General features: G+C 39.2%; 1 protein-coding gene across 7 annotated transcripts in view; it reads left to right on the top strand.

Annotated features, from left to right (window-relative positions):
* The window catches only part of KHDRBS2 (KH RNA binding domain containing, signal transduction associated 2), a 617,530-nt gene that overhangs the window by 588,384 nt on the left and 14,250 nt on the right, over positions 1–14,896 (top strand). For 4 of the 7 annotated variants that reach the window (XM_082731291.1, XM_082731286.1, XM_082731283.1 and 1 more), the window contains 3 exons: positions 890–968; positions 3,221–3,254; positions 3,790–3,956. The gene's annotated coding sequence lies outside the window, so the exon portion shown is untranslated. Of the gene's footprint in view, positions 1–889; positions 969–3,220; positions 3,255–3,789; positions 3,957–5,554; positions 5,667–6,356; positions 6,492–10,555; positions 11,055–14,896 lie in introns of those variants that run through there. The other 3 variants (XM_082731287.1, XM_082731288.1, XM_082731289.1) reach the window with 3 other exon arrangements.

Raw genomic sequence — 14,896 nt, 5'->3', positions numbered from 1 at the left:
AAACCAAGTCTCACATTTGCCTTAGTCTGACCTGGTCACTTGTAATTCTAACCCTATTTTGATCTTCAGTTTGAAGGCAATAAGGCTCAAGATACATAGAACATTTCCTTCTAGAACTTTGATTTTTCTGTCATTCTTACAGGAAGGAAAAAAGTTTCTGAATATCAATGTATGTTCTCTATTCCCTAGCTGATAGTTGGAGTTACTGTAAGAATCTTGGAAACTTTTTTTATAATAGTTGAGGTTCCATTAAACTTAGTTCTCAAATAGCTTTTTAGAGTTTATTCATCAAATAATTCAGGGTGTAAAAGTAGCACATAAACATTAATTGAACAGCCATTAAGCAGTATGACTGTTTGTTTTTGGTTGATGGAGGACATAAAGGTCCATACCCTGTGGTAGAAAACAATTAGGTCTTCCGATGAGCACGCCATTAAATATAGTACTACCAGACTTAGACCCGTTTCACTTTACTGAATAGCAGTCAGCGATAGTCGACGCCTGCCCAAGTTCTAGGAAGTCATATTTTTACTGTCATGACTTAGCTGCTTATAAATATTGTAGTCTGCCTCATGCCTTATGCTAATGGCAATGACAAATGGTTGTCATTATCTTCATTCAATCTCATAAAATACTTCCTCAGGAGAGACTGATCATAGCTAGAATGCTGCTTAAAGTTAAACTGTTTTTCTAAAACACAGAACATAAAAAGCACTTAAGTACAAGAGGTTGGATGGATAATTTATTTTGTTTTGAGTATGTGTGACAACCGCTACTGTTGTTAAATTTGCCATGAGCTGAATTGATACACCATATGGGAATGCCTTAGAGGGGCCTATAGGTGTGATTGCACAATGCTCTAAATTGTTCCACTCATCTGGGACTATAGGTGAAGATGTGTGACTAAGAAGCCAGAAGATGGAATAAATCTGACACTGACTGGAGGTTTAGCGTTTGGAACGATGGAGGTGAGCCCAATCATCTATTTGATTTCCTTAATGCACTCTGCTTACAGGACAGGTGCAGAACACTTCATTATGGCCCAAAAAGAAATGCTTAAATGGATCAAGCAGATCTTTCATCTGATAGAGGCTAAGTGGGACCCTCGGTGAATGTCAAACAAGTGAGAGACTTTTAGTTCTATTCTACATCATAGCAGCACAGCAATTATGCGTTGATTCTCTATGTGCACGATTTTCCTATGTCTTGCATCTTCAGAACTTGAGATTATGAATTTCTGTATTACAGAATAAAATCAAAACAAAAATCAACTAATAAGGAAATATATTTTGTTGAGGGATTGTGATGCTATTCACTTGATTTTTATTAAAAGGCAGACGGGGGACAGAAAGTTCCTGAGGAGGGGAAAGGTCATCCACTACATATGATACATCTTTATGGAGCTTGTGTCTAAAGAGTTATCTTTGTCAGCCTTCTCAATGTCACTTTTTTGTCTCAGAGGGAGAGTTCAGTGTAGTGGGCAGGAAGGACACTATATGGTGGGCGTCCAGTAAATGTCTGTCGAATGAAATGGGGTGGAAGGTGGAATGGGGCAGAGTGGGACAGAACACAATAGACCGGGGACATGATTATTTGTTCCCTCCAAAAATTCTACTTTGTTTTAAAACAAAAGGAGAAATAAATGTATAGGTTGGATGGGTGGGCAGTGATCTATTTGCTTCAAAATAGAAGCTTTTTTTCTTCTTCATGCAAACTTTTATTTAAAAAAAAAAAATTGTGGGGCTCCTGATTGACTCCGTTGGAAGAGCGTGCAACTCTTGATCTCAGGATTGTGAGTTCAAACCCCATCCATGTGGGGTGTAGAGATTACTGACATAAATATAAACTTAAAAGATACAAAAATAAAAAATTATCTGTTTCAAGAGTATAATTTACAATGTATTTATTTGTTTTAATGAGACATGAAATGGGATAAGGGATTTCAGAAAAGTTTCTCTTGCAGGTAATTAAAATTTTTTTTTTAATTAAAGTGCACTTTCTGGGACCTAGTCAGAGAGACGTTAGGGACTTTAACCTTCAGCTAAGTTACAAATACTATAAAAACACCATGCCTCCTATTTTGTCTCAGAGGAGCTTGAATCTGACCTATACATATCATCTTTCCAAAGAGTTCCATGAAAATTTTTCTGCACAGTCTAACACTCCCTTAGGGATTTGTTTTTAGCTAGAGTATACATTGTAGATAAGATGGCTGTGCGTCCTGGTTTATGCCTGTTGTCCCAGTGTAATCACTGAGTCCCGCCTTTCACTCTCAGACATGTCCCAGTATGGATAACAAATTATGGTAACCTTATCTATAAATAATAATAAAATGTTAATAATAATAAACTAACCTTTTTTGGAAGCTTGCTATTCGCCTGAGACTTTGAAATACTTTCCCGCATAATGAATTCTTCAGTAACCCAATGAGGGAGATACTTTATTTCCCTTGTTCTACAATTAAAGAAACAGGGATGGAGAGATTGACTAGCACGGCTCCTCTCATAGTGGGCAAACTGAAACCGGACTAAGGTCTGACTCCTTAACAGCATAGGTCGGAAGATGGTTACACGATCTTCCTATTGGCTGGCTGAAATGAGTAGCAGGGTTTTACTGAATATATTCACAGACTATCAATAGTTTTAATTTGTTATTCTTATTAGCTATTATAAGACTGTATTTTTATAAGGCAACATACATTTTAAGATGCAAGAAAAGAGCACTAACTGAGCTAGGTTGTGGTTCAGGGTATCACTGTTACTATACTAATGACAATAATGATTTATTAAGTGACTAGTTTGTCTACACAGGGCTTTCCCTGTGTTCTTCTGACTCTTAAAATAGGTCTGTGGGGCAGAACATTCCCATCCCACGAATGTGTACAGATTGCTTTAGCTACTAGCCCTAAATTGCCTCTAAGGTTAAAAGGAAGATCGAGGATCATTTCATTTCAGCAGCCCTCCCAGCTCTGACATTCTCTGCCTAGACAGATGTCTCTGGGAGTAACTGGTTATCAGGATATAAGGCATGAGATCTGGACACTGAGGAAAATTCTTATATTATGGAAATATAAATATATGTGAGAATTCTTATATTCTTATATTATGAGATATATATATATATGCACACATATATATCATATATATGTTAGCTATTATAAATGTTTACTAAGGGCCTGTACTTTTTATACTTTTTTCTTTCATTTTTCTCCTCACCATAGGCCATCTCAGAAGATCACTTGGATTTGAACCAATGTAAGTTTAACTCCACTATGCTAGAAGTAGCATCTTTCTCTGAAACTCTCTACGATTGCCCTAATTCAGGAACCTTTCTGAAAAGCAATATTAAATAAAGATGAATAAATGACATTTGCTTATAATCAATTTTGTTCCACCACTGTGTAAGAAATATAGATAGAAAAGCAGATATGATAGTATTACATAGAGGTTGTTGAGAAGAAATTCCTTTTTCAAAAAAGAAGTGTAGAAATTCTTACCAGTGCAGAGTAGGTTCTGTGTGCTACGGAGAACAAAGTAAATAGAAGTCTGTGCCTATACCCGAAAGATGCTTAAGGTTCACTTGGGGGTAGAAGAATATAAATGTCCAAATATGGATTATAAGCTATTATAAAATGCCAAATTCTATAGTGTAACGTGAACAGTGGTTCTTAACTGGGAATACAATGTGTGTGGTGTGCTTTAAAAATACGAATGTTGGGACCGTATTTGCATTGACTTAATAAGTGTCTGAGGTTAGAGCCTGGAAATGTGTATTTTCTAAACTCCACAGGTGATTCTGAAGTGACTATGAAAAACAACCACTGATTAAAATATATGTGGACCATATTAATACGTTAATTATGCGGCTTTAAAAAGAAGTGGTTACTATGGGCTGGGATTTTAAAAGGCTTCCCAGAAGAGGTGAGATTTGGATGAAAAGTCAGAGATGGACAGAAGGTAGGTGAAAGAGTTTCTTTTTTTTTTTCTTTTACTCTTTTTAGCGCCCCACAAAATCTTGCCTTTAAAGGTTTTTGCCTGCATTTCAGATTCCTAGTAGGTTAACTGGATGATAAAATTCATAACAATAAACACTTGGAAATGTTCCATTCTCTTCTAATAGGAAACTCAGTTTTAAAGTCTTACTTGAAAGCTTGTGTATTATTGCTGGAAAGCTCGTATGTTATTATGGATTATATATTGATTATATATATGGGGGAACATATATCTATATGTGGATATATAGGTAGATAGAGATGATAGATTTTACTACTTATAACAAAGAATTTTTGTCATAATTAGTAAATGCAGTTTAGACTACAAACTGCCAAGGACAAAATCTATATTTTATTCAAATTTGAATTTTTAAATCTTTATCATAGGGATTGGCACCCAAAATGTGCCGGACATATATTTGTTTGTTGAATGAATGAAACATTTAGATTTATTCCATCCCACCTTCTGTGTAGGGAAGTTTCCAGTGGTCTCTGCCTGAAGGATAGAGTATTTGATCTATGAAGGTTTTGTTTAGTTAATTTGTTTCCTGACCCAGAACCAATAATCTGGCAAAGATTTTCAACAATTGTTACTTTTCTTTCCCAATAAAAAGATGGAAAAGGCAAAAGAGTCGCAAGCTGCAAGCTTCAAGGAGGGGCATTTCCCATCCATGTGTGTGTCCAAAACAGCTGGTAAACCCCTCTTCTTAGACCAGTCTCTCTGTGGAGGGCGACGTCACTAAATCTGTCAGTGGGAAGGAAAAAGTCTTTATAAATAAGCTTTCCCAAGCTTTCTGCAGATCTGCTTTTTTTTTTTTTTTTAGAACAGGCTTATTTTGCCATTGTTTTGGTTTGGGTTGTTAACAGTTTTGAAGGCGTGACTGTCAGAAAGATCACTGAGAATCTCTATGTTGCTGGATTACATCTTCCCAGCACCAAACAAGCCGAGCTTCCTTAGCATTTTGTGGTTGTGGTTGTGGTTGTTGCTGTTGTAAAAAAAAAAAAAAAAAAGTCAGGGAATATTCATATTCTCCCTGTAGAATTTTATAATACTTTTGGGAACAGTTTCATTGACAAGAAAAATAATAGGAAGAACAAAGAATAAACAGAAAATAAGAGACAGATGAGAAAAGAGTACGATAACATGATGACAGAAAGCTCTGAATTTATTATTTATATATGTGTTTTGGAGAATAAAAGGGAAAATAGAAGGCATCACATGGTGTTTAGTTGTGGACATGTATTTGTAAAACATTTTTAATGTGAGACAGCAGTGACAGTAAAGGCAGATACTTATTTTTGGCATTAGAGAAGGGTCAGGTAGGATCCAGAAGAGGGAGCTTGGGCAGAGGCAGCAGAGGCAACTGTCACAGAACAGGACACCTGTCAGCTCAGCCTCAGTGGCACTCAAGGAAGTGCGCACTGCCCATCCCCATTGTTTCTGGTTCAATTGATGTGGCTCTGGGCTAGAGGGGTTTAAACAAATGTCCACTCTTCCTTAGAGGACTATTGGATGAACTCTTCACATGACTATACTCTGTAACACACAAATGGAATTCTTAGGTGGACCCAAATGCAAGACTACCAGATTGCTAATTGGAATCTTAGTAACCGTATTGGCTACAAAATAACCCAAGGAACTTTGGTTTGAGAAAAGGCTGGCACCGGGCTCAAGGTTTGTATCTACTGATCATCATGAATAGCCACTTTTTCCCACCTCCCCTCTCCTTTCTCCAGATGCTCCAGGAGCTTCACAACCCAGATAAGCTTGATTATCATCAGCAAAAAACATTCCAACATAAACATGATTACAAAATTCATTCTAAGTAGTGACTGAACACTGAACATATCTACAACGGTTTAATTCATATTGAGTTGCATAAAACATCTGAAAATAAAATGAACTTGCGTTTTAAGACTATTTCAAGAGTAGATCATCACATCCATGGCATACGTGTCATCCAGAGTACAACAGTAATTTTAATCAGCCACTGGTGTGCTAAAGCCGTAAGCCAGTGAGATCCAAATATCCACCATCTCTTCTCAACTAAGCATTCAGTGACTTCACTTTGGTATCTTGAAGTAGACCCTGCAGGGGCTACTCATACCATGGAAATTATCAAGGGTTTTGTCTGTCCCGTCCATTCAGGCTGGACGGATGGATACCACAGAGCCGGTAGCTTCTAAACAAGAGAAATTAATTCCTCACAGTTCCGTAGGGACTGTGGCCCCACCTTCTAACACCATCACCTGGGCATGAGGATGCCAACATGAATTCTCCAGGGAGAGAGGCAGACCATTCAGACCATAGCATGCTACAAATTCGAGTTTTGTTTTTTTCTTTTTCTTGCTCTCTCTTTTGCAGAAAGGAAGTGAGCCGGTTTACCAGCACATGACCGAGTTACATGCACATTTTGGAAGAAGAAGAAACCTAATATAAATCTATGTCTGTAATTAAGGACACTGCTTGTTAAGAACATATTTAAAGAAGACACTGCTTAAGATGCCTGCTAGGGCTCATTTCTCTTATTATGCCAGTTAGCCACTCTGCCTCTCTTAGCTAACTGAAAATAAGAGTATAATAATACCTACATCAGAGAATCGTCCTGATGATTAAATGAGTTAATACATGTGATACGCTTTCAAGGTGCCTGGCACAGGGGAGGTGCTTGATAAGTATTTTCTATTACTATCAGCAGGAGATCCAACTATATGGCATTTTATAGTCTTCTCCTAAAAGACTGCTTATTTTCAATGTTATTTTCCTTGTTGCGCTGTCCTATCTTTTAGAAGCCCATACCTAACTTCCACAAGTTCTGTGAAGATCCGTTAAATGAAAGCATATCAAATCACTTTGAAATGCATAAAGTACTATGTAAATGAAAGGTGGAATAATTATGTTAAAGGCATCATCTTGAATTTTGTTTATACTGCATCTTTGAAATGAGCATCAGATTTTTCTCCAGGCAGTTACGGCTCCTACAGAAACAAACACAGATGGTGCCCAAACCTCCTACTGAATAGTTGTAGGCAATGGCATTTATCAAAATACCGCAGGTCACTAAATGTGCAAAGACTCAAAACAAACCCCACATCTCAGTGTCAGGCCAGCATGGTAATTTAGGCAAATAAGCCTTTGTTTGATAATTCAAGGATCTTCTGATTTGTCAAATATACTAGCACAACAAACAGAAAATCCTACATGTAGGCTAAGTTTTACAAAATAGGACATTAAAATGCAATTTCTTTTAGAGAAAAAAAAAATCAGGTTTCTTTACTGATGAGAGTTTCTAGCCAAATTAGAATGTATTTTGGGGATGTGCATGCAGATGTTCTGATTTTACATTGACCTTCTAGCCAAGCAAAGCAAAGAAAGAGAGGAAACGTGACTTAAAGATAGGTCTTCTTCTACTCAAACCTTCTAAGATCCCAGTTTTTGGAGTGCAGGCTTCCTTTTGTCAGCCCCTAGTCCTGGGTTTCTATAACGCAACTCTCTTGATGGGGTCATGGGCTTGTTTGCCCCTGAATCCATTCCTTGCCCTCCCTCTGGCTGACTGAGGGACAGGAAATTCTGATCCCTGAGGCTTCCTTTCCTAGAGCACTGTCTCAGGGGAACTGTCGCTGGCTTCTGCCACTGGCACTTGGGAGTGGTGACATTGGGAGGTGACAAGAGATGAGGAAGAAGGGAGCAGTCAGGGCACTCTTCTCAACACTGTTTGCCTCCGGCACCTTCTCAGGCAGAAGCTGTGTCTCTTCCGTGCCCACCTCCTGCTGCTAAAGCCTGCCACGTTCCAGTTCTTACCTGGTAACGCATGGCTCCTAGGTTTTGGTACCCTCTTTTCATCCTGTGTCCCTCCAGCTAGGGTGGGTTATACCTTGCTCCTGTGGCTAAGTCTCCTGTCACCTCACTTTTCTCTGGTTGGCTTTCATCACCTGTTTTGTGCTTTAATCAATTCCCTGCCTTTGAATCCTCCGTTTAACGAATATTCAAAGTGAATCCCGTTTTTCTTGACTAGACCCTGACTCACCTAAGATCTGGCATAGGCTACCCGCTCCACTGAATTCTTACGCAAGAAACACTGCGCTCCTGGTAAAGATCTCACAGGTTCTTCCGGAGCGTGAACTCCTGCAGTCACTGTACCCTTTCAGCTCTTCTCCTTTCCTTAAAGGTTGAGTCTGTCTCAAGTCTGAGCTGCGCCAAATCCTGAGCTGGAGGCAGAGAAAAAGTGTTCTTCTTTGTTTCTGCAAAGCTTAGTGTCACTGTATTACAGTGCTCATCCTAGTCTGACCCCTTCTTCAGACCACACCCTTCAAATTCGCCTCCAGGTGGTGATTCTCACAAATGTTAATACCCTTCCTAGCAAGTTGCAAAAGATGCCAGAATTCCCGGATTATTTCCATGCACATGAATGCCGTGGAATGCAAGCAGTGAGCTGTTGCCCTTCTAAAATTCTGTCCCTCTGCTTTCTTTTCATGCAAGGAAGATTGGGCCCCAAACAATTCCGTGTCTTAAAATGGTTTTAGGGAGTTTAAATTAGTTCTGTGAACATCATCTCAACCCTGAAGTATCAAACTAGGGTTGTACGTCCCACGTATTTTTCAAACTTAGTTTGGACTCTGACATTAAAACACACCTTGATGCCGAGTTTCTAAAAAGACTATCCTAGGAGGGTCTTTCACATTTTCTCCTATACCTCACCCTATTCCATTGCTCATGCTGCTCCCCCTTCCTGAAATGGCCCTTTTCCCATCAATTCTCAATCAAATAACCATCTTTCTAGGAGTGTTCTCTACACTTTCCTACTCATCGTCTGGCGATGCCGCCTGTCCCCCGTTTGTGCCCCCATGCTGCATTCTATGAAATAGCTGCATGTCTCTCTCTGTCTTGACTTAACCTATAAGCTCCGAAATGACAGAACTACGTTTACTTTTTGTAGTCCTGCTGCTCCGTGACATCCTTGGCACTGAGGGATTATTCCAAAAATATTTGTTGGACTGTGGCTGAACACCCTGAAAGGTCTAAGGCCTCTCATGCCAGACAAAAATTAATTTTCAGATCATGGAATGATCGTGGAATGACGTGTTTTGTTTAGTATGAGAGATATTTTAGTCACAAACACATAAGAGACACTTGCCATTTCCCAAAATGCTTGTGACCCACATACAGAAGTACCAATTTTTAAAAATTTTTTTAAAAGATTATTTATTTATTTATTTGACAGAGATCACAAGTAGACAGAGCAGCAGGCAGAGAGAGAGAGGAGGAAGCAGGCTCCCCGCTGAGCAGAGAGCCTGATGCGGGGCTCGATCCCAGGACCCTGGGATCATGACCCGAGCTGAAGGCAGAGGCTTTAGACCACTGAGTCACCCAGGTGCCCCAGTACCAATTTTTATTAAGCAACATTGATAAAGAGGGAAATGGACACACAAGAGGAACAGTAGCTCCATAACGAGTTTAGAACAAAGCTTCTCAAATCTCTGCCTTGTTTATCATCCTTCAGTAGAAGTTGCATCTTCTGTGTTTGGGTTCCCAAATCTAAGCTCTTATTTTCAGTGTCCATCTAAATATATTCCCACTGCCTTCCCTACCAATTAAGTAAATGTCATGGCTCTAACTCATTTCCTTTGAAAAGGATGAGCTCAGCCATGCTCTGTTTATTCCATTTATAATGCATCTGCTTGCACAGTTTGGTCCATTGCCTCCGGTGTCATTCCTCATGCATCTGTTTATTCTACCCAATTAGACTCAGATTTTTTTTTTTAAGATTTTATTTATTTATTTGACAGAGAGAGATCACAAGTAGGCAGAGAGGCAGGAAGAGAGAGAGAAAGGAGGAAGCAGGCTCCCTGCTGAGCAGAGAGCCCGATGCAGGACTCGATCCCAGGACCCTGAGATCATGACCTGAGATGAACGCAGCGGCTTAACCCACTGAGCCACCCAGGCGCCCTAGACTCAGATCTTTGTGGTCAGAGGTACTTTAATATCTCCTCACAGCATGGTCACAACATAGGCTTGTGAATTAAATGTCTTCTACATTTCACCAATATCTGTGCTAATCTTTTTAGTTCTCTGTCAAATGACCATGTTGGTGTGTTCCCTCTGTGGTAGCCGCCATGGGCATTTGGTCATCCACACAGAACACATCTCTGAGCTCTCCCATTATTCTAGATCAGAGAGTCTGTGTATGAGGCTGGGCAGCACAGGGACTTCAAGCCTCCCTCTACCACTTTCCTTTAGAGCTGGGACTATCCTTAGCTACCTCCCCCCAGAAACTCACTGTGGCCCTTGTAGTACCACCATCGATGAGTGATTCTCTGTCACTGAACCTGTTTGTTTCTGTCATAGCACTTAGGATAATTTATACATATACATATGTACAATATATGTAGAATAAGCACATAAGGTAAATGAACAAGTTAAATGTATACAAATATGTAAAATATATAGTAGATATAAAGTATATGCATGTATATGTATAAGTAATATTACCGAAAAAAAACCCCATATGTGTGAGTGTACGTATATGTGTGTTTTATGTTTTCATTTTCTCTTCCCCTCCACAGACTTCCTTCACCATGACTTGCTTCACCACTTAACGCCCAAGCCTAATACAGAGTCTGGCACAAAGTACATACTCAGAAATATTTGTTGAATAAATAACACGTGAATGAATGAAGCTATGAGAGGAGAGAATTCTTTCCAACCTTCATCACATCAGATCTTAAGTCGTACTGACCCAAAAGTGCAATGGGGAGAGAAACAGATGCATAGAAAAGTGAAGAAGTCAATGTTCTTTTCTCTACTCCGAAGTTTCATAAGACTTATAATGTCTCCTCCCAGAAGGAGGGTCCCAGACTTCTCCGTTTGTTTTTATCTGGAGGGAAGACAGAAGAAGACAAGAAAGTGTTTTCTGTTCACTATTGTTGGTGCTACCCACTAATAAAAACTACAAACATTTCAGCAAAAAGTTAACAATTTCCAAATAGTGTAGCCAAAAAAAAAAAAAAAAAGAATTGGACATTCCTACATTTACTGCTGCAACCTTCCGTTTCTTCTCTATGAGCGCAATCCTAATATTATTAGGATACATCCATAGCAGGTACACCCACTAAAGAAAGAGCAGGACAGCATTACAGCCCCGAGCAACAGAGTATGAAAGCTGATGACAAGGACAGTGAGCCAGACCACCTGATTTCAAGTCCCCCATCCACTGTTTCCTTAACGGTGAGATCACAGGCAGGTTGGCAACCTTGCTTTCTTTCTTAAAATGAAGACAATACTAATACCTAACTTACAGGGCTTCTTACTGGATTGAAGATAGAACATGTAAAGCCCTTAGAATAATGCCTGGCACATAGTAAACACTCAGTAAATGCTCACTAATCATATTCTTTGTATTACTATTTTTGTGACAAATTCCAAATTAAGGCAGGTGTACATCTATTGCAGAATAGATAAATTCTCACTAAGATAGAGCAAGGGGAAAAGGAGAATATATACATATGTATAAGTATCCCTTAGGATAGAAGGGAGTATAGCCATAGATGCATTGGAAATATAAAATGGTATGATAGAAAGTGAGAATTTTAAGATTTTTGTTATGTCCTCTTGAGCAGTTTTTCTTTCATTCTTACTCCTGGTAGAAAGTGTTCCTTCATATACCTTGTACATACCAAATAATGAAGATTACTCTTCTTTTACCTTTCTTGGTCTAAAAGTTTGGAGATGAGCTGATCACAATCTACTTTTTAATAACCTTCAGTCAAAGCAAAACAAACAAAACAAAACACCCCAGCCTTGCTAAGGAATCACAAGTGATTTACTTCAATGATTTCAAACTTGTTCATTTAAAGTCTATTTATATCCCCCATAGTTGTTTGAATTCCTTTACCTCATCAAGAAAGGAATTAAAATTTCCATGCTAAACTATGTAACATAAATAATTAACACTAACACCTTTAGTTCTTTTAAAAAGAGGAACAAAAATCCTTTTCCGCTTGACAGCACCTTTCCTTGCATATTTGTTCTTTATGAAAGTATGAAATGTATTTCATTTAACAAATATTTATTTAGTTTCTATTATGTTCTAGGCACTATATTAGAAACTCAATTAAAAAAAAAAAGGAGCAGTGAACAAAATGAAGTCTCTGTTTTCATGAAGTCTAGAGTCTACTGGGTGATAGACATTAAGGAAGGCCCATGATGTAATAAGCACTGAGTATTACCTAAGACCGATGAATCACTCACCTCTACTTCTGAAACCAATGATACATTCTATGTTAATTAGTTGAATTTAAATTTTAAAAATGGGGGGGAAAAAACCCCTAGAGAATAGAGAGGGTTTGAAGCAATAAACAAAATACATACATCTCAATTTATAATTGAGATCATTGTAGCCCCCGAAACAAATGGAGAGCTTGAGATAGGACAGTGAGGGTGGGTGGAGGGCAGGGTGACAGCTACAGAAGGCCTAGCTGAGGAAGTATCATTTAAGCAACACCTAAAAGAAGAAAAGGAAAGAGCCATTCAAATTGCTGGGAGAGGAACACGTTTCCTGCAGAAAGAACAGCAGTACAGAGGTTGTGGTGTGAAAACAAATATGCACAAGTCACTGGGTCTGTAAGCGGACGCAGGTGAGGAACAGGAGTGTGTGGTGTGAGAAGAGCTAGGAAGGTGAGATCACGCAGGGTTTTGAGACTGGGATGTTCTCAGTGTGAACCGGACACTGCTAAAAGGTATATAAACAAAGAGCTAGTGTAAACAGGATCTATGTTTCAGAAGATAACCCTGGTGGCTGTGTGGAGAATTCATGGAAAGGAGACATCAGTAAAATAAGAAGATAACCTAGCAGAGTATTACAGGAATTCAAGCACTCTAGAGTTGAGTGCTTACTTACTCTACTAGAGTAATTAGTTATTAGAGTAATTACTAGAGTAATTAATTACTAGAGTAAGCCAGCTTAGACTGGAGAGTCGGCAATGGAGGTGTAGAGAACTAAATATGAGAGATGCTTAGGAAGCAGAAATGACAAAATTTGATTAATCAGAGGCATCAAATCTGGATGATAGCTCCATTTACTGAAAACTGTGGAAGTACTAGGAGTTCTGTCTTGACCGGGTCAATTTTACGATACTTACGTGACACCCCAATGTAGATGTTAAATAAGCATTTGATTATATTGATGTGAAGCTGTCACATAAATGAGCCAAAGATGGCCCCTGGGTCATTTCTTTTCTCACTGCAGGCTGAGACCATTCACTCAAAAGCCTGCCAGAGACAAAATCAAATTTTTACACATCCATTTATTTTTAAAATAGGCCAAACAAGCAGATTTTTATAGCCATTTAGAGCCTACTTATTTTGCATTTCCCTCAATCCTAGCCCTCTCTAGGCCTAGCACTAGATAAGCCCCGGGGCCATGGAGACCAAACCCACGCCTCCCTTCTGAACTCTCTGACCCCAAAGACTGTCGAGTCACCAAGCAGCCACAGTGACACTGCCCACACAGGAGCTTCTCGCCAACCCCCAGCGCTGCCCCAGCCCCCAGGAGATCCTTTGTCCTCCTCCCCTTCTGAGCAGCAGCCCTGGGCCCTTGTCTGTGGACAGCCTCCTATTGGGTGGGACTTTCCCGGGGAACCGATCAGTGCCCAATAAAGTTTGTGTGTGCTACTGCCACCTTGTGGTCATATCTTGAACCTCCCCACTAAGCTCAGAAGTCTACCTGGAAATAATTAACACAGACATGGATGGCCCTGAGGCCCCAAGAGGCAATGACACTACTTCCAGAGGAGTCTATAGAAATAAGGCAGGAAGGCCTAGGACTAAATCTGAAATATCAGAATGTGAGATCTAGCAAAGAGGAAAAACATGCAAACATAGCTACTTGGTTAATTCCTACTCATATGCTATCGCTGAGGCCAGACACTAGCTCTTTTAAGACAAAACCCTGTCTCTTCCCTATTAGGTCAAGCTGTGTTAGAATGACTGCCCTCTTCTCTGCTTCGATGGTTTTTCTGTTATTGATATCCCACATATTATTTGTTATTATTTGTCTGTCTCCCCGTGAGGCTGACCTTGAGGCAGAACATGCTTTACCTCTAAATTCCAGGAATTCACCACATCATGGATGGAAAGTGCAAAATAAGGATATTCTTATTTCTCAACAAATGAATGAATTGCACAGTCTGTACTAGAATGGGTATAGGAAAAGCTAGAGCTGATAGTGTGGTGGCAGAGAGCTTCAGGTGCTTAGGGAATACTTGGGACATCTTTTGTTTCATGAGCATAGTATGGTATGGCCACTCCTCTTTCTCATTATGAAGTCAGATTCCACTCTTACCTACCTCAAGACGCTGGGACACCGGGCTCACATGTGTTGTACCTCTATACATATTCATATGTATATGTGTGTATCTCTATAAGTAGAGATAATGGAATATATGAAAATATTTCAAATAGTTAGGCAGCTAATTTCATAAAAACTCAAGATGGCATAATACTGAGGATCTTTTTAAAGTATACTTTAAAATATTATTATACTAGTTTGGTTTTGCTTCTTTATATGAAATTTAAAATGAAGGGGAAAGGGGGGGGCATGTTAGGTCAATTTGTGTAAGATCTAATATGAGTCATATCTGAGACCATTTTCTATTCTTAATTGGAACGCCTTTTTGTGATTTCAGTGCTGTATCTTCTGATTCTCATTCAGAAAAGCAAGGCTGGTCCAAGAATGCTATGGATGCATTAGACCATTGCTTCCATATATTTTTTTACTAAGACACATGTTCATCATTCACAATTTGGCTTTTGAAAACAAAATGTAGTATTAGAGAAGTCTGTGACCTCTACAACATGGCACTTAATGACTAAGGTAGAATAAGCATTCACAAATACTTCATAGCAAA

Source organism: Mustela nivalis (genome assembly GCF_964662115.1).
Source record: "Mustela nivalis genome assembly, chromosome: 5".
Lineage (NCBI taxonomy): Eukaryota > Metazoa > Chordata > Mammalia > Carnivora > Mustelidae > Mustela > Mustela nivalis.
Note: the sequence above shows the minus strand (reverse complement) of the source record. Positions and strands in the feature narration are given on the sequence as shown.